This window comes from Aquarana catesbeiana, linkage group LG03 (assembly GCF_042186555.1).
Source record: "Aquarana catesbeiana isolate 2022-GZ linkage group LG03, ASM4218655v1, whole genome shotgun sequence".
NCBI lineage: Eukaryota > Metazoa > Chordata > Amphibia > Anura > Ranidae > Aquarana > Aquarana catesbeiana.
The window spans coordinates 14225101-14242640 of record NC_133326.1 but is presented as its reverse complement, the minus strand read 5'-3'; the positions used below and the strand labels follow the sequence as shown (position 1 = coordinate 14242640).

The 17540-nt window shown below is 46.4% G+C and overlaps 1 non-coding gene across 1 annotated transcript; it reads left to right on the top strand.

The window, feature by feature from the left end:
- The first annotated feature begins 5261 nt into the window (after window positions 1-5261).
- TRNAE-UUC (transfer RNA glutamic acid (anticodon UUC)) lies at window positions 5262-5333 on the top strand. Its single transcript has one exon. It is a non-coding gene; the product is annotated as a tRNA-Glu (tRNA).
- Window positions 5334-17540: the final 12207 nt, after the last annotated feature.

Here is a 17540-nt window from a genome sequence, read left to right as displayed (position 1 = left end):
ATAAAGTAGTTACTGTAACCAGCTTGATGCTTGTTGCTTGACATGTTTCACTTTTCAGCTTCTTCAGGGGCTTATAAAGCAATATGTAGCTACAAAAAGACAAATACAATCAAAATAAAAAATAAACAACAATAATTCCAATAATTTGCATAAAGAATTTTTAGTAAGTATGCATGACCGTAAATTAACATTTCTGTTATCAAAGTAAATGTGTATCAAAAAGATATAACAACATAAATATGTTCAATGAATATTAGGGATGCAACGGATCGTCATTGATCCGAGATCCGTGCGGATCAACCTCCGCATGTCGTAACACCCATGATCCGCGGAGCGCTCTGTGGCCTCGGCAATAGGAAAGGCCGCGGCTTCGGCCTAGCTCCGGAGCGGCGGCCACCTTGGTACACCCGGCGGCCATTTACCACGTGATCGCTCCGTCAAATGACGGAGCGATCACTTGTAACAAACCGGCGTCATGTCATGACGCTGGTTCCTCTCTCCCCTCTGTGTACTGATCTGTACAGTGGAGGGGAGAGTTCGGATGGCAGCAGTGCCAATACTCTGCAATGCCCTGCCAATACCCTGCCAATACTCTGCCAACCGTGAGTTTTTTGATCCGTTGCACCCCTAATGAATATCCATGAGGGTCAGCACTATACAGAGGGGCACACAACATGAACATAAAACTCACCATGTATATAGAATGTAATCAAGCTAATGCACTCTACTAAAGGGTCCAAAACTGATGTAAGAAGAGGTACCCAGGCCACCTACAGTGTCCCATCTGATAACAAATAGAGATCATGCACCCATCACCAAGACCAACATACACATAAGAAGGGCTTTAAGATCAAACCTACCAAGCGTATCCTCAAAACTCACCGTATCTGTCAGAACAAAGACATAGCGGCCACCAGGCCAGATGGGCCTGGTGGCCCCAGCCACAGAGCCGGCCATGGAGCAGGAGGTGGCTGCTATGTCTTTGTTCTGACAGATACGGTGAGTTTTGAGGATACGCATGGTAGGTTTGATCTTCAGGCCCTTCTTATTTGTATGTTGGTCATGCTGATGGGTGTATGATCTGTATTTGTTATCAGATGGGACACTGTAGGTTTCCTGGGGGATGCTATTTATTAAATATGTCCGCATTCATCATCACAGGTGTTTAATAATAAGAAACAGAAGCACTGCAGATTACTCCACCGCACCCGAAAGTGAAGAATCAGACCCCTTTTTCATTTTAGTGGGTCGGCATAACTGCCAGGCAACCAAAATTTTTATAGTCATCCCTGTGTCCCTGTCATGTTGGGATTATTTATTGTCCCTTGCACTGAAATTTTGAACTTTTCTCTACATAATTTTATGTTGTTTGTAATATATATATATATATATATATATATATATATATATATAGATATAGATATATAGTAGGTGAAGGTGCTAAATCTGATTCTTTTTTATTGCAGATGTACGCGGTATTTACTGCAGACACAGCTCACAAGGCAGGACTACCCCAGTGAGCGAGACAGAATATGAAAGCTACATTGAGACGCCACCAGCGTGTGACGTTCACACGGAGATGCCACCAGTGTGTGACGTTCACACGGAGACGCCACCAGCGTGTGACGTTCACACGGAGATGCCACCAGCGTGTGACGTTCACACGGAGACGCCACCAGCGTGTGAAGTTCACACGGAGGCGCCACCAGCGTGTGACGTTCACACGGAGGCGCCACCAGCGTGTGATGTTCACACGGAGGCGCCACCAGCGTGTGACGTTCACACGGAGGCGCCACCAGCGTGTGACGTTCACACGGAGGCGCCACCAGCGTGTGACGTTCACACGGAGGCGCCACCAGCGTGTGACGTTCACACGGAGGCGCCACCAGCGTGTGACGTTCACACGGAGGCGCCACCAGCGTGTGACGTTCACACGGAGACGCCACCTGCATGTGACGTTCACACGGAGACGCCACCAGCATGTGACGTTCACACGGAGACGCCACCAGCATGTGACGTTCACACGGAGACGCCACCAGCATGTGACGTTCACACGGAGACACCACCAGCTTGTGACGTTCACACGGAGCCTCCACCAGCATGTGTAGTTCACACGGAGACTCCACCAGCATGTGACATTCACACAGATACTCCACCAGCATGTGACATTCACACGGATACTCCACCAGCATGTGACATTCACACGGATACTCCACCAGCATGTGACATTCACACGGATACTCCACCAGCATGTGACATTCACATTGAGACACCACCTGAATGTCACATTCATGTTGAGACTACAGCACAATGTGAGGTTCATGTTGAGAACCCACCAAAATACCAGGGCAGCCATTTGAATATCTCCTCCCATGAAGATGAGGGCAAGCTTAAAGAAAAGGATAGGCAGATCCTGGTGGTAGGGGACTCTGTTATTAGAGGGACAGAGAAGGCAATCTGTCAGAATGACCGCGATCAACGAAGAGTATATTGTTTCCCAGTCGCACGAGTTCGGGACATTGCAGATCGGATGGACGGATTGTTGGATGGGGCTGGGGAGGATCCAGTTGTCATGGTACATATTGGAACCAATGACAACATTAGAAGAAAATGGAACACCCTACAAAATGATTTCAGGGACTTAGGGGCTATATTGAAGAAAAGGACCTCCAAGGCAGCATTTTCAGAAATACTGCCTGTGCCTCGAGCCACACCAAGGAGACAACAAGAGCTTAGGGAGCTTAGCAAGTGGCTAAAGAATTGGTGCAGGAAGGAGGGGTTTGGCTTCATGGAGACCTGGACTGACTTTTCAATTGGTCACTTGCTCTACAGCAGGGATGGACTGCACTTAAATGAGCAGGGTGCAGCTCTGTTGGGAAAGAAAATAACCAAAAGGGTGGAAAAAATGTTAAATCCACCACCAGCATGGGACGTTCACACGGAGACACCACCAGCATGTGACGTTCACATGAAGACACCATCAGCATGTGATGTTAACACGGAGACTTCACCAGCATGGGACGTTCACACGGAGACACCACCAGCATGTGACGTTCACACGGAGACTCCACCAGCATGTGTAGTTCACACGGAGACTCCACCAGCATGTGTAGTTCACACGGAGACTCCACCAGCATGTGTAGTTCACACGGAGACTCCACCAGCATGTGTAGTTCACACGGAGACTCCACCAGCATGTGTAGTTCACACGGAGACTCCACCAGCATGTGTAGTTCACACGGAGACTCCACCAGCATGTGTAGTTCACACGGAGACTCCACCAGCATGTGTAGTTCACATGGAGACTCCACCAGCATGTGACATTCACACAGATACTCCACCAGCATGTGACATTCACATTGAGAAACCACCTGAATGTCACATTCATGTTGAGACTACAGCACAATGTGAGGTTCATGTTGAGAACCCACCAAAATACCAGGGCAGCCATTTGAATATCTCCTCCCATGAAGATAAGGGCAAGCTTAAAGAAAAGGATAGGCAGATCCTGGTGGTAGGGGACTCTGTTATTAGAGGGACAGAGAGGGCAATCTGTCAGAATGACCGCGATCAACGAAGAGTATATTGTTTCCCAGTCGCACGAGTTCGGGACATTGCAGATCGGATGGACGGATTGTTGGATGGGGCTGGGGAGGATCCAGTTGTCATGGTACATATTGGAACCAATGACAACATTAGAAGAAAATGGAGCACCCTACAAAATGATTTCAGGGACTTAGGGGCTATATTGAAGAAAAGGACCTCCAAGGCAGCATTTTCAGAAATACTGCCTGTGCCGCGAGCCACACCAAGGAGACAACAAGAGCTTAGGGAGCTTAGCAAGTGGCTGAAGAATTGGTGCAGGAAGGAGGGGTTTGGCTTCATGGAGACCTGGACTGACTTTTCAATTGGTCACTTGCTCTACAGCAGAGATGGACTGCACTTAAATGAGCAGGGTGCAGCTCTGTTGGGAAAGAAAATAACCAAAAGGGTGGAAAAAATGTTAAATCAACCACGTGTCATTCACATCGAGACTCCTCCAGCATGCAACGATTCTGTTGAGACTCGGGCAGAATGTAACTTTCCCACTAAGACACCGGCAGATTGTGGCGTGACCACTGAGACTCTGGCAGAATGTGACGTTCATCAGCAGCTTCTGAATCACAGACTCAACTAAAAGTCTGAGGAACCCTCCCAGGGACCAGGTACGGCCTTACCAACACAGGTCCCTACACTGGTGGCGGCTGCCACTCCAGTATCCAGAGGGCCTTCCCATCAGCCCTCTATTTCCCTTTTTGGAGTTTCTGAATCACCAACTATGAATGTAAATGGACAAACAAGATGATTGACTGTTCCTAGAAGAAGACTCAACAAAAATTCTAAGGAACCCTCCCGACGGACCAGGTATGGCTGTACCAACACAGGTCCCTACACTGGTGGCTGCCACTTCAGTAACCAGAGGGTTTTCCCATCAGCCCTCCATTTTCGTTTTTGGAACTTCTGAATCACCAACTATCAATGCAGCTGGACAAACAAGACAATTGGCTGTTCCTAGAAGAAGACTCAACAAAAAGTCTGAGGAAGCCTCCCTGGAACCAGGTACGGCTGTACCAACACAGGTCCCTACACTGGTGCGAGATGCCACTCCAGTAACCGGAGGGTCTTCCCATCAGCCCTCTATTTACCTTTCTGCAGCTTCTGCAGAAGCTATAAGGTTCGACAATACGTCGCCAAAACATAATCACCTGAAGAACAAGGGGGAGTATGGAAGTGGGAGAGAGGGAGGAAAAGGGGAGGGGGAGGTTGGAGAAAGAAGGGGGTGAGGGTTGGGGGGAACCCCCACACCCCTTCCTTACCCCTAACCTCTCCTCCCCCCTCCTTTCCTCCCTCTCTCCCTCTTCCATACTCCCCCTCGGGCGTGTGTTGGACCGGCTGAGGGGAGGTTGGAGGCCGGTATTCTTTGGGTGTATTTTGGAGTGTTATATACATAGATTGCAGTTTAGGATAAGTTTGGATTTCTTCTGGAGGCGCTTTGAGTGGACATAATTGATGAACTCCGTTCAGCGGGGGCGGGCCTTAGAGAACAGAGGCCGCATACAGGCAGCACAGAGGCTTAGGGGTTAGCCTTGCAGCACTGGGGTCCATGGTTCAAATCCTGACCAGGACACTATCTGCATGGAGTTTGCATGTTCTCCCTGTGCTTGCGTGGGTTTCCTCCGGGTACTCCGGTTTCCTCCCACACTACAAAGACATGCTACCTTGCGTTGGTGGTGCAGTGGTGAGCATAGCTGCCTTTCAAGCAGCTGACCCGGGTTCGATTCCCGGCCAACGCCTTCTCCAATACTTGGAGTCCTCAGAGAGAAAAGCGCTATACAAGGGTGGAATGAAGAATGAAGCAAAAGTGTGGAATGTTTGAGGAAGAAAATGTTCCCCCAGAATCTATAGAAGGTGAACCCAGTAACTGATAGAAGACGCTTAGGCTGCGATCACACCTAGGCCTTCCGGATCGCGGGCGGAATTACTGCGATTCCAGATTGTGATCCAGTTATTTTCAATGGCACCCCAATCATGGGACAATATGGTCACCTGACAAATCACACACAAAAAAATTGCGGGACGCCTATTTCCCATAGGCCGTCAGGCAACAATCGCGGCAAAATCACGCCTCTATTGGGATGATATTGAAAGTAAAGGGATCGCAAGCGTGTGCTGCGTTTTTTACCGATTCGGGAATCCAGAACACCTAGGTGTGACCAAATCCTCGCCGTGTCCATCATACGACAAGAACTTCCTGCACAAACGTCCCCCCAACATGAATAATACACCCATACCCCCCCAACATGAATATTACACCCATACTCCCCCATCAGGAATATTACACCGACAAGCCCCAACATGAATATTACACCCATACCCACCCAACATGAATATTACACCGACACCCTCCCAGCAGGAATATTACACCCATACCCCCCCAACATGAATATTACACCCATACCCCCCAGCAGGAATATTACACCGACACCCCCCCATCCTAACAATGACGTCCCCCCAGCAGGAATATTACACCGACACCCCCCATCCTGACACTGACGTCCCCCCAGAAATATTACACCGACACCCCCCATCCTGACACCCCCCCAGGAATATTACACTGATACCCCCCATCCTGACACTGACGTCCCCCCAGGAATATTACACCGACAACCCCCATCCTGACACTGACATCCCCCCAGCAGGAATAAGAAAATAAGGATGATCCTCAGCTCCATCTAGTGGTCATAATGCAGTACATGTATGACAGGAAGCTACACAGACCAATAGGTTGGTTGGAGGGTTGGAAAGGGGAGGCCACGGCGTGTCCATGCCCAGTAAGTGCCAAAATATTTCCTCTGCTCGGGGGTCCACACTTATGGCAAGATGATTTCCATTCTAGCAGCAGCTTTGATAGAAAATAAAGTGTGTCACTGTGGTGAAGCAGGGGCTGTTATCTGCTAATACTTACCCTTGGAGGATCTTCGGCAGGTTTTAGCACACAGCGCTCTTTGTTGCTCCACTTCATCTTTCTCTTGATATTCACTTAACAAGGAGCTGAGGTATTCTTCCTGTGACAAGAAGATGGGAAGACGTAAAAGTCCCTATCCTGGACAAGAAGAGCTCAGCAAGCAAGGCTTCATAGCAGGACTCCAGGCAGACCTTAAAGTGGACCTCTCAGCAACTTTACAAGTCTGAATAAAGAAATAGAATATACCGTATTCTTCTATCCCTTCTACAAATGCAAAAATGTCACTTTTCATCCTGCCGGAAATATACAGAGCTCAGAACTTTCTGCTCTCGTTGTCTCTGGACTGTTTTCAGTCCCAGTTCTCTATGTGGACTACAAAACATCACCTCACTATGTTATAGACAGGGGGGAGTATTCTGTAGTCCAAACACACTTTCTGTCCTACGGTGACAACACAACATCTCCATAGATTCAGTACAGTGAGTGTTGTCCCTCTAGGACAGGAAGTTGCTGGCAGGATCAAAGGGAAAAGAAAACGAATGCAGCCACCATATCTAAGGACTGGTCAGCTGAAGTATAGTACATTTTTGTATTTCGGATTCCCCCATAAATCAGTTGGCCCCATCTGTGTACCCCCACAAATCACTTGCCCCATCAGTAGGGGTGCAACGGATCGTCGCCGATCCGTGATCCGTATGGATCAACCTCCGCGGATCGGCACTCCCGCGATCTGCGGCCTCGGCCATAGGAAAGGCCGCGGTTTCGGCCTAGCTCCGGAGCGGCGGCCATCTTGGTACACCGCTGTCTCGTCAGGAAGAGACGTTTCGTCGCCGCCGTCTTGCTACACCCCACACTCCTGCACAGTACAGTAATGATAGAGTGAGAAGGGGGCAAGCGGACATCTTGTTACACCCACCGGAGTTTTTTTATTTAAAAGCCATTTTCAACACAAAACCGAGCTTATATGCATTAATGTTAAATGTGAAAATCAGAGGGGTTCTGTCACATTAGCAACCATGTAAGGTCAGCAGGTTTGCTGTTGCTTTTAAAATCTAACATCTAAACAGTCCATCCGATCTACAAATACTGTATTTATGCATATAAGCTCGGTTTTGTGTTGAAAATAGCTTTTAAATCTAAAACTCCGGTGGGTATAACAAGATTTGTGTGTTTTGTTTTTTTTTGTTTTTTTGCTGATCAGAAAATGATCCGATCCGTGACTCTGATCCGAGGATCGATCCGATCCGTGAATTTTTTGATCCGTTGCACCCCTAGCAGCAAGCCGTTCTATGATGAGAAAAACCTTCCAAAGATCGTGGAGCACACAAGCGTCACTACCAGTTGACGCGTTTCGAAGGTAACATTTCTTCTTCATCAGAGCTCAGCAGTCACTGCTGTGAGTAATTTCCTTTATTATTTTATTTAATAAATACTTTTACAAAAAGATCATGCACATGGCTGGTGCACCCCTCTTTTCTTTTTATCTCGTTGTTTATTAGGATTCCCCATCCTTGAGGGCAGCAAGGCCTGTGTCGTTATATCATCTGTCTGGCCATCCACTTGTGCGCAGGAGTGATTTCTTTTTATGCTATCCAATCCATCAGCAGTATGGTTGCCCTCAAAGGGCTGGTTGTATCTGGGGTACGCCGTGTACAGAGTGCAGGGTCTAGGGGTGCACCGTGTACAGAGTGCAGGGCCCAGGGGTGCGCTGTGTACAGAGTGCAGGGCCCAGGGGTGCGCCGTGTACAGAGTGCAGGGCCCAGGGGTGCGCCGTGTACAGAGTGCAGGGCCCAGGGGTGCACAGTTCAGGGTTCAGGAGTGCGCCTTGTACAGAGTGCTCAACTGCAACACCCCCCCCCCCAAGCTTCTTTACATCTATTTCTCCTACCCAACACCCGGCTCTTGTACCTCCCTGTGCTGGCAGATCACGTACCTCCCCGACATGCCTGCATGCTGGGATTTGGTAGATTCAAGAGCCGCTGAGGACAAATCCGTCCCTTGTAAACACAGAAGGCTTCTGTGTTTACTAGTGACAGCGGGAGAGGATGGCGAGAGCCAGAAGTGGCAGAATGGAGTTTTGCCACATTCCGGCAGTAAAACTGGGTGCGAGGGCTCCTTGACATGGCCTGGTGGGCCAGATTCGTCCCGCGGGCCTTGTGTTTGACATATATTAAGGGGGAGAAGAATAAGGGAAAATGTGGGACTTTAAATGAGGTATAGGGGTGCCGCTCAGGTCCCCCCCTCCATCCCGGTTGAATGAAAATTATGAAAAATAAAAATGAAGGAGTAGCGGGACTTTTTATATAAACACACGGGAGCAGAAATAAAATTGATAGCTTTTAATGGAATCAAATGGTTATAGAGTTTCTGTATTCAAATAATTCAATGCATGATGCTATATATGAAACTATTCGTACAACTACTACAATTCATTGAAACCAGAAAAGATATACATACATACATATTCCAACAAGGAATCAATATATAATATACATAGTATAAACAACACATTTGGAGCATGATTACATGATTAAATGGAAAAAATATGAAAAACAAAGAAAAAGAGGGGGGTATTGTAGGGGGGAGAGAAACCAAATGATATGGAACGGCCTGATCAGATGCATCAATGTGTACACTAGGTTGTTGTTGGCTCTACGCGTTTCAAGGTATTTGACCTATCATCAGGAGCAAGGAACCATAGTGATAATCTAAAAAATAAAGGAAAAATTTTTTATTCGGAAGGAAAAAGAAGAAAAGGAAAAAGAAAAAGAAAAAAGAGACGGGGAAAAAAAAAAAAAGAAGAAAGAGAAAAGCTCAGAACAGGCAGGAAGGGTCTTCCCTGATGGACCCGAACCGCCCGTACACTTACATGTATGGTCCACACAGTGGCGGTGCGGCCATGAAACACCCAGGCCAAACCAAGTATGCCATGCTCGGGAGCTGAGGGGACATGCCGCAGCGGGCAAAACACAGGAATGGGCGACACCCCGCAGGAATAACAATGTAGAAAGTATTGGAACAAGAGAGCCAAATCTAAAAAGAAAAGAAAGTTATGTTGCTGTGAAGTGAGAAGCACAAGTGAAAAGAAGGAGGTGAAGAAAGAAAGATGTAAATCACAGGAGGGAGTAAGAGGGGGAGAAGAGGATTAGTGTGAATGGAAAAAAGGTGTGAAGGTATAAAAAGAGTGAAGGAAAAAGGAAGCTGAAAAAGGAAAGGGGGAGGGGAAGGAAATGGCGGGGGGATTTGAGAGGGGCAAATGGTGAGGAACAGGAAGGGGGAGAAAGAGGAGAAAAAGTGGAAGTGAGAGGAAAAAGGGGAAAATTGAAAGCCAGGAAAGTGATGGAGGGGAAATGGGACTCGGTATGAAAGTCAAATGGTGATAGGGGGGGGAAAAAAGTGTACCTGATGACCAGAAGGTCCAACCAGAAATGCATGGATCACCCACCCACATGTATCACCCACCACTCATGCATCCATGCATTTCTGGTTGGACCTTCTGTTCATCAGGTACACTTTTTTTCCCCCCCTATCACCATTTGACTTTCATACCGAGTCCCATTTCCCCTCCATCACTTTCCTGGCTTTCAATTTTCCCCTTTTTCCTCTCACTTCCACTTTTTCTCCTCTTTCTCCCCCTTCCTGTTCCTCACCATTTGCCCCTCTCAAATCCCCCCGCCATTTCCTTCCCCTCCCCCTTTCCTTTTTCAGCTTCCTTTTTCCTTCACTCTTTTTATACCTTCACACCTTTTTTCCATTCACACTAATCCTCTTCTCCCCCTCTTACTCCCTCCTGTGATTTACATCTTTCTTTCTTCACCTCCTTCTTTTCACTTGTGCTTCTCACTTCACAGCAACATAACTTTCTTTTCTTTTTAGATTTGGCTCTCTTGTTCCAATACTTTCTACATTGTTATTCCTGCGGGGTGTCGCCCATTCCTGTGTTTTGCCCGCTGCGGCATGTCCCCTCAGCTCCCGAGCATGGCATACTTGGTTTGGCCTGGGTGTTTCATGGCCGCACCGCCACTGTGTGGACCATACATGTAAGTGTACGGGCGGTTCGGGTCCATCAGGGAAGACCCTTCCTGCCTGTTCTGAGCTTTTCTCTTTCTTCTTTTTTTTTTTTCCCCGTCTCTTTTTCTTTTTCTTTTTCCTTTTCTTCTTTTTCCTTCCGAATAAAAAATTCTTCCTTTATTTTTTAGATTATCACTATGGTTCCTTGCTCCTGATGATAGGTCAAATACCTTGAAACGCGTAGAGCCAACAACAACCTAGTGTACACATTGATGCATCTGATCAGGCCGTTCCATATCATTTGGTTTCTCTCCCCCCTACAATACCCCCCTCTTTTTCTTTGTTTTTCATATTTTTTCCATTTAATCATGTAATCATGCTCCAAATGTGTTGTTTATACTATGTATATTATATATTGATTCCTTGTTGGAATATGTATGTATGTATATCTTTTCTGGTTTCAATGAATTGTAGTAGTTGTACGAATAGTTTCATATATAGCATCATGCATTGAATTATTTGAATACAGAAACTCTATAACCATTTGATTCCATTAAAAGCTATCAATTTTATTTCTGCTCCCGTGTGTTTATATAAAAAGTCCCGCTACTCCTTCATTTTTATTTTTCATAATTTTCATTCAACCGGGATGGAGGGGGGGACCTGAGCGGCACCCCTATACCTCATTTAAAGTCCCACATTTTCCCTTATTCTTCTCCCCCTTAATATTAATCAATTAGGGATGATAGGCACACGGTGGCGTTAATCATAATTTAAAACATTTTTCTGACTCCCATCTCTGTTTGTTAGAGGCTTAATTGCCCCTCCAATCAACAAATTTCCTAATCCAATATTTAACTTTTGTCTGTTTTGACATTATAGTTTTGTCCTTTTTCTTTTTCCTCTTTTTTTCCAATCTTGGATTTATCTTAGCTATCTACTTTCTAATTTTGTTTCTATCTTGCATGCACGCAGTGGTATGTGCGTCTGTGGGTTTGCCGGGCCTGCCTCTTTGTCCCGTTCGGGAGCTGCGACGCGCACTGCGGACCCCCCCTCCACCCTGTTGTGACGGAGGGTGGGCGGGGTTTGTGCTCACTGCGCGTCGACGTCATACATCCCGGCCGGACACGCTGGCGCCTTTATAGCGCGGCGTCTGCCGTCCGAGCGATCACTATCTTCTGGCCCATTGGGGGGTTGACTTGGTCGACGCCGCCACCGGTGGGACCATGATTGATTTGGTTCCTGGGTTGCCGGCGTTCTCCCCTTCTCTCCCTTTGTGGACCAGCGTCTGACGTTGGGGATATGTTTGCGGGGGCTTGGCAGTTCTGGACCTCATCCCCGCATGAATTCCGCACTCTGTGTGATATACACCTACTATCACCCACCACTCATGCATCCATGCATTTCTGGTTGGACCTTCTGGTCATCAGGTACACTTTTTTCCCCCCCCTATCACCATTTGACTTTCATACCGAGTCCCATTTCCCCTCCATCACTTTCCTGGCTTTCAATTTTCCCCTTTTTCCTCTCACTTCCACTTTTTCTCCTCTTTCTCCCCCTTCCTGTTCCTCACCATTTGCCCCTCTCAAATCCCCCCGTCATTTCCTTCCCCTCCCCCTTTCCTTTTTCAGCTTCCTTTTTCCTTCACTCTTTTTATACCTTCACACCTTTTTTCCATTCACACTAATCCTCTTCTCCCCCTCTTACTCCCTCCTGTGATTTACATCTTTCTTTCTTCACCTCCTTCTTTTCACTTGTGCTTCTCACTTCACAGCAAAATAACTTTCTTTTCTTTTTAGATTTGGCTCTCTTGTTCCAATACTTTCTACATTGTTATTCCTGCGGGGTGTCGCCCATTCCTGTGTTTTGCCCGCTGCGGCATGTCCCCTCAGCTCCCGAGCATGGCATACTTGGTTTGGCCTGGGTGTTTCATGGCCGCACCGCCACTGTGTGGACCATACATGTAAGTGTACGGGCGGTTCGGGTCCATCAGGGAAGACCCTTCCTGCCTGTTCTGAGCTTTTCTCTTTCTTCTTTTTTTTTTTTTCCCCGTCTCTTTTTCTTTTTCTTTTTCCTTTTCTTCTTTTTCCTTCCGAATAAAAAATGTTTCCTTTATTTTTTAGATTATCACTATGGTTCCTTGCTCCTGATGATAGGTCAAATACCTTGAAACACGTAGAGCCAACAACAGCCTAGTGTACACATTGATGCATCTGATCAGGCCGTTCCATATCATTTGGTTTCTCTCCCCCCTACAATACCCCCCTCTTTTTCTTTGTTTTTCATATTTTTTCCATTTAATCATGTAATCATGCTCCAAATGTGTTGTTTATACTATGTATATTATATATTGATTCCTTGTTGGAATATGTATGTATGTATATCTTTTCTGGTTTCAATGAATTGTAGTAGTTGTACGAATAGTTTCATATATAGCATCATGCATTGAATTATTTGAATACAGAAACTCTATAACCATTTGATTCCATTAAAAGCTATCAATTTTATTTCTGCTCCCGTGTGTTTATATAAAAAGTCCCGCTACTCCTTCATTTTTATTTTTCATAATTTTCTTGTGTTTGACATATGTCCCCTTTAGTGTGTACTTGTCTCAATGAAGAGCACTTGGGGCTTGTTTTGCTAAAGCTGGAGAGTGCAAAATGTGGTGCAGCTGTGCAGGTAGTCAATCAGCTTCTAACTTCAGCTTGTTCAATTAAGCTTTGACAGGGAAAAAAAAAAAAACAAACAAACCTGGAAGCGGATTGGTTTCTATGCAGAGCTGCACCAGATTTTGCACTCTAGTTTTAGTAAATCAACTCCCAAGTGTCATTTCTGTTTGCTGCCTCTCTCCTCTGCTATTAGCATGAGTCACTTCTAACAAGTTTGCCTGACACCAGGAAAAAAAAAAAAAGTGACAGGAGAACCTGTAATTGACAGTCTCAGCTCTGTACCTGTGTGAAAAGGAGGGGGGGTATCCCTTCTCTCCAATCAGAGCTCTCCTCACTGATCTCTGCAAAGTGTAACTTCAACTCCCTTCCCACTATTTTCTGACAGCTCAGGCAAGCTTTAGAAATTCAACACTTTGAGTGAATGTAGAGAAGAGAATCCTGCAGCTAAAGAGGTACAACTTACGTAAGATGGATTTGTTTCATCACTGTGTATAACCTGAGGCCAGTCGCTTCATTGGGTATAGGAGAGGGTTTACAACCAGTTTAAAAAAAGGGACATGGGGGTCAGCAATATTTCTGAGACGAGTGGGACATCCAAAAACAAACACCCAACTTAGGGGTAGGCAACACAGCAAATTAAATGCCCTTCAACAACAACAACAGCCCAATCAATGGGTAGCTTGCCGCTAAAGAGCTGTTTGACGCTGACAAAGGTGTGAACAAAAGACTAGGTGGAAGCCTTGCAATCTGAGAAACAGAAGCCTGATGCAGATGCTCAGGAGGTACTCACTGATCTATTTGAGTGCGCCCGATAGGAAAAGGTGGAATCTTGCCCTAACCTATAAGTTATAACAATAAGCTGCCTAAGCCACCTAGAAATAGATGCATGAGAACCTTCAGGAATGAGGAAAAGGGGGTCAGGCCATCGGAAAGAAGCCACAGCTGAGATAAGCTGGAGCATAGAGAGATGGACTTGAGGTCTTAGTTAAGGTGCTCAGGAGACATACCTTAGACAAGTGATGGTGAACCTTGGCACCCCAGATGTTTTTGAACTACATTTCCCATGATGCTCAAGCACTATGCAGTGTAGCTGAGCATCATGGGAAATGTAGTTCCAAAACATCTGGGGTGCCGAGGTTTACCATCACTGCCTTAGACACTTATGCACCAGAGATGTTCCGGTAAGTCGCTGGACTTTGAATGGCTATACCCGAATGATGTCTGCACCTGCAGGCATCATCCAGGTATTGTTTTTTAGAGCTGATAATTGAAAAAAAAAAAAGAAAAAGTTAAAAACCCCCGTGGTTGCGAACGCACACGTCAGTCCCACAAGCGTGCAAAAAGGTTCCCTTTATTGAGACATGCGGGTTCAAAAAGACCCCACATGTCTCCTCTGTGCTCCACTGGATGTTTTGCAATTCAAAACATCTTTTCCTGGATAAACTAGCCGGGGTCACTCACAACAAGGGAAAGAGAGAGATAGGACGTGTATCCACTCTCTTCCCCGCCAGCACCCGCTATCTCCCTACCGGGCCTGCAGAGCCCAAAAAGCATGATGGGGCGCGGCGGGTGTGCGAGAGCAATCGGGCAGCAGCCCTGCCGCCTAAACGCTTTCGTCTGCCTGTCAGTTTGACACACAATCCCTGCAGCCACTGGATTGTGTGTGAACCCCCCTCCCCCCCCTGCTGTCAGGTCCATACGACGTACTGACCTGGCAGTGACAGGGTTAAGCCGATGCCTCCGGCATTGGGGCAACTGGCCAGGCTGTTGACATCAGGCTGCACTGCAGCATTATGGCGGACACATCGAACACATTTTTGGGACCATTGGCATTTATACAGCGATCAGTGCTATAAAAATGCACCGATTATTGTTAAAATGTCACTGGCCGGGAAGGGGTTAACACTAGGGGTTTACGTACGTGTATGTGTTTACATACACACACACACACACACACACACACACACACGTCCCTGTTCTGCCTCTCATCGCGACTAACGGCCACGAGCATCGGCACTCCCGTAGTGCAGCGGGCGCGTGCACTCACCTGCTATCCCGCTTAAAGGAGCCGATGTATAGCTACGACGGCTCGCAGGATCATGCCGACCTGCCGCAGTATAATGGAGACACAGTTTTTGTTTTATCCAGCTGTATTTACTCAGTGCAACTTATAACATCCAAGGGAAATACATAACACCAACGTGTCAGAAATTTTTTTTTAAAAATTCAAACACAGAATCACAGAGCTGGAAAAAGGATCACCCCCCCTCCCCACCTCCTAAAAACGACTTGTAAACTCAATCAGGTGTAGCCATTCACCTTCTCAATGGTACACAAAGTCATTCGTCTTTCAAACATGATCAGCTGTGGTCATTTTGATTAGCTCAGCATGAAGAGGGCTTTCCTGGAGCATTTCAGTCCCTGGTAGTGCAACTGAAGCAAACAATTATGGGTGGCAAGGCGCTGACAAGTTGTGGACAGGCACAAGTCAGGAGATGCATACAAAAAAAAAAAATTTCAAAGGCTTTATCAATGCCTAGAAGCACAGTGAGGTCTAATATTAAGAAGTGGAAGGTATTTGATACAACACAGACCCTCCCTGAATCAGGACGTCACTCCAAACTGGATGGAAGACCAGGAGGAAACGGGTCAGGAAGGCCATAAAGAGGCCTACAGCAACTCTGAAGCAACTGCATCCATTTATGACAGATGTGGCTTGTATGGGAGGGGTGCAAGAAAAAAGCCACTCAAGAAAGGCCACATGCAGTCACCACTGAGCTTTGCCAAAATGCACCTTGAAGATTCTGAAGTCACATGGAAAAATGGTGTTCTGGTCAGATGAGACTAAAATTATTTGGCCTCAACACCAAACAATATGTCTGGAAAAAATCCAGTAGAGCTCACCATCCAAATAGCACCGATCCTACAGTAAAGCATGGAGGTGGTAATAACCTGTTATGGGGGTATTTCTCTGCAGCAGGGACTGGAGCACTTGTCAGGATAGAAGAGAAATGGATCAGGGAAAATACCATCAAATTTGTGAGGAAAATCTGCTTGCAGTGACAGTCATCGCTTGGTCTTGACAAATTGGCCATCCTCAAAATTGTCCCATTTTTTGTTAATTGTGCAGCATTGTTTACTTACTTGCATCTCCTGATACACAGAGCGGCCACCCTGACTGTGGGCATCTGAAGCCTGCTAGGACCCCTCTTCCAGGATTAGGTGCATGCTGGCTACCCATCATGCACCTCCCGATCTCACGCATGCGCAGTGAGAAGGAAGCGCGCCCCACTGTAGGTCAGTAGGAAATAACGCAATGCTAGCTGCGGGGGATGCCCATTGACTCCTGGGATTGATGACACAGCAATCCCAGGAGCCAATGGAAAACCGGAAATTAAAGCTTCAAGGCATCAGAAAAGGTACAAAGGAAAAAAAAAAAAAAATAACTTCATCCAAAAACGAATGGGGGTGGGGTGGGGGTTATCTACTGTTGAAGCCATAGTTGCGATTTAGGCTGGAACTCTGCATTAACTGAACCTAGACAGTTCTGAAAAGAAGAGTGGACAAATATTCCAAAGTTAGTAGAGACAAATCCCAACAGACTAAAGGCCGTCATTAAAAGCAAAAGGTGGTTCAACAAAATACTGACACAAGGGGGGTGGGGTGATCCTTTTTCCAACTCAATAATGAATCTTTTTTATGGATATGTTGGTGTTATATCTTTCACTTGGATGTTATGAGTTGCACTGAGTACATACAGCTGAATAAAACAGCCCCATCAGAGCCCATGAGTGTAGCTTCAGCGCCCATCAGAGCAGCCCCCATCAGCTCCCATATCAGAGCAGCCCCATCAGCTCCCATATCAGAGCAGCCCCATCAGAGCAGCCCCATCAGCTCCCATATCAGAGCAGCCCCATCAGAGCAGCCCCATCAGCTCCCATATCAGAGCAGCCCCATCAGCTCCCATATCAGAGCAGCCCCATCAGCTCCCATATCAGAGCAGCCCCATCAGCTCCGCCTATCACTGCCGATCAGTGAAGGAGGAAAAAAAAAAAAAATTACCTGTTTGCAAAAATTTATAACATAAATTAAGAAAAACTTTTTCTCAACATTTTTGGTCTTTTTTTATTTGTTCAGCAAAAAAATAAAACTCACGTGGTGATTAAAAGAAAAGCTCTATTTGTGTGGGAAAAAAAAAAGATAAAAAATGTCATAATACCGGTACAATGTTTAAATGACTGTGCAATTGGCCTGCTCATGAAAGGGGTCAAAAGGAACCCAAAAGACAAGTGGTGAATGGTGGCGCCACCGCGCGCAACACACACACATTGGCACCGGCCCAAGACAAAGCTTCT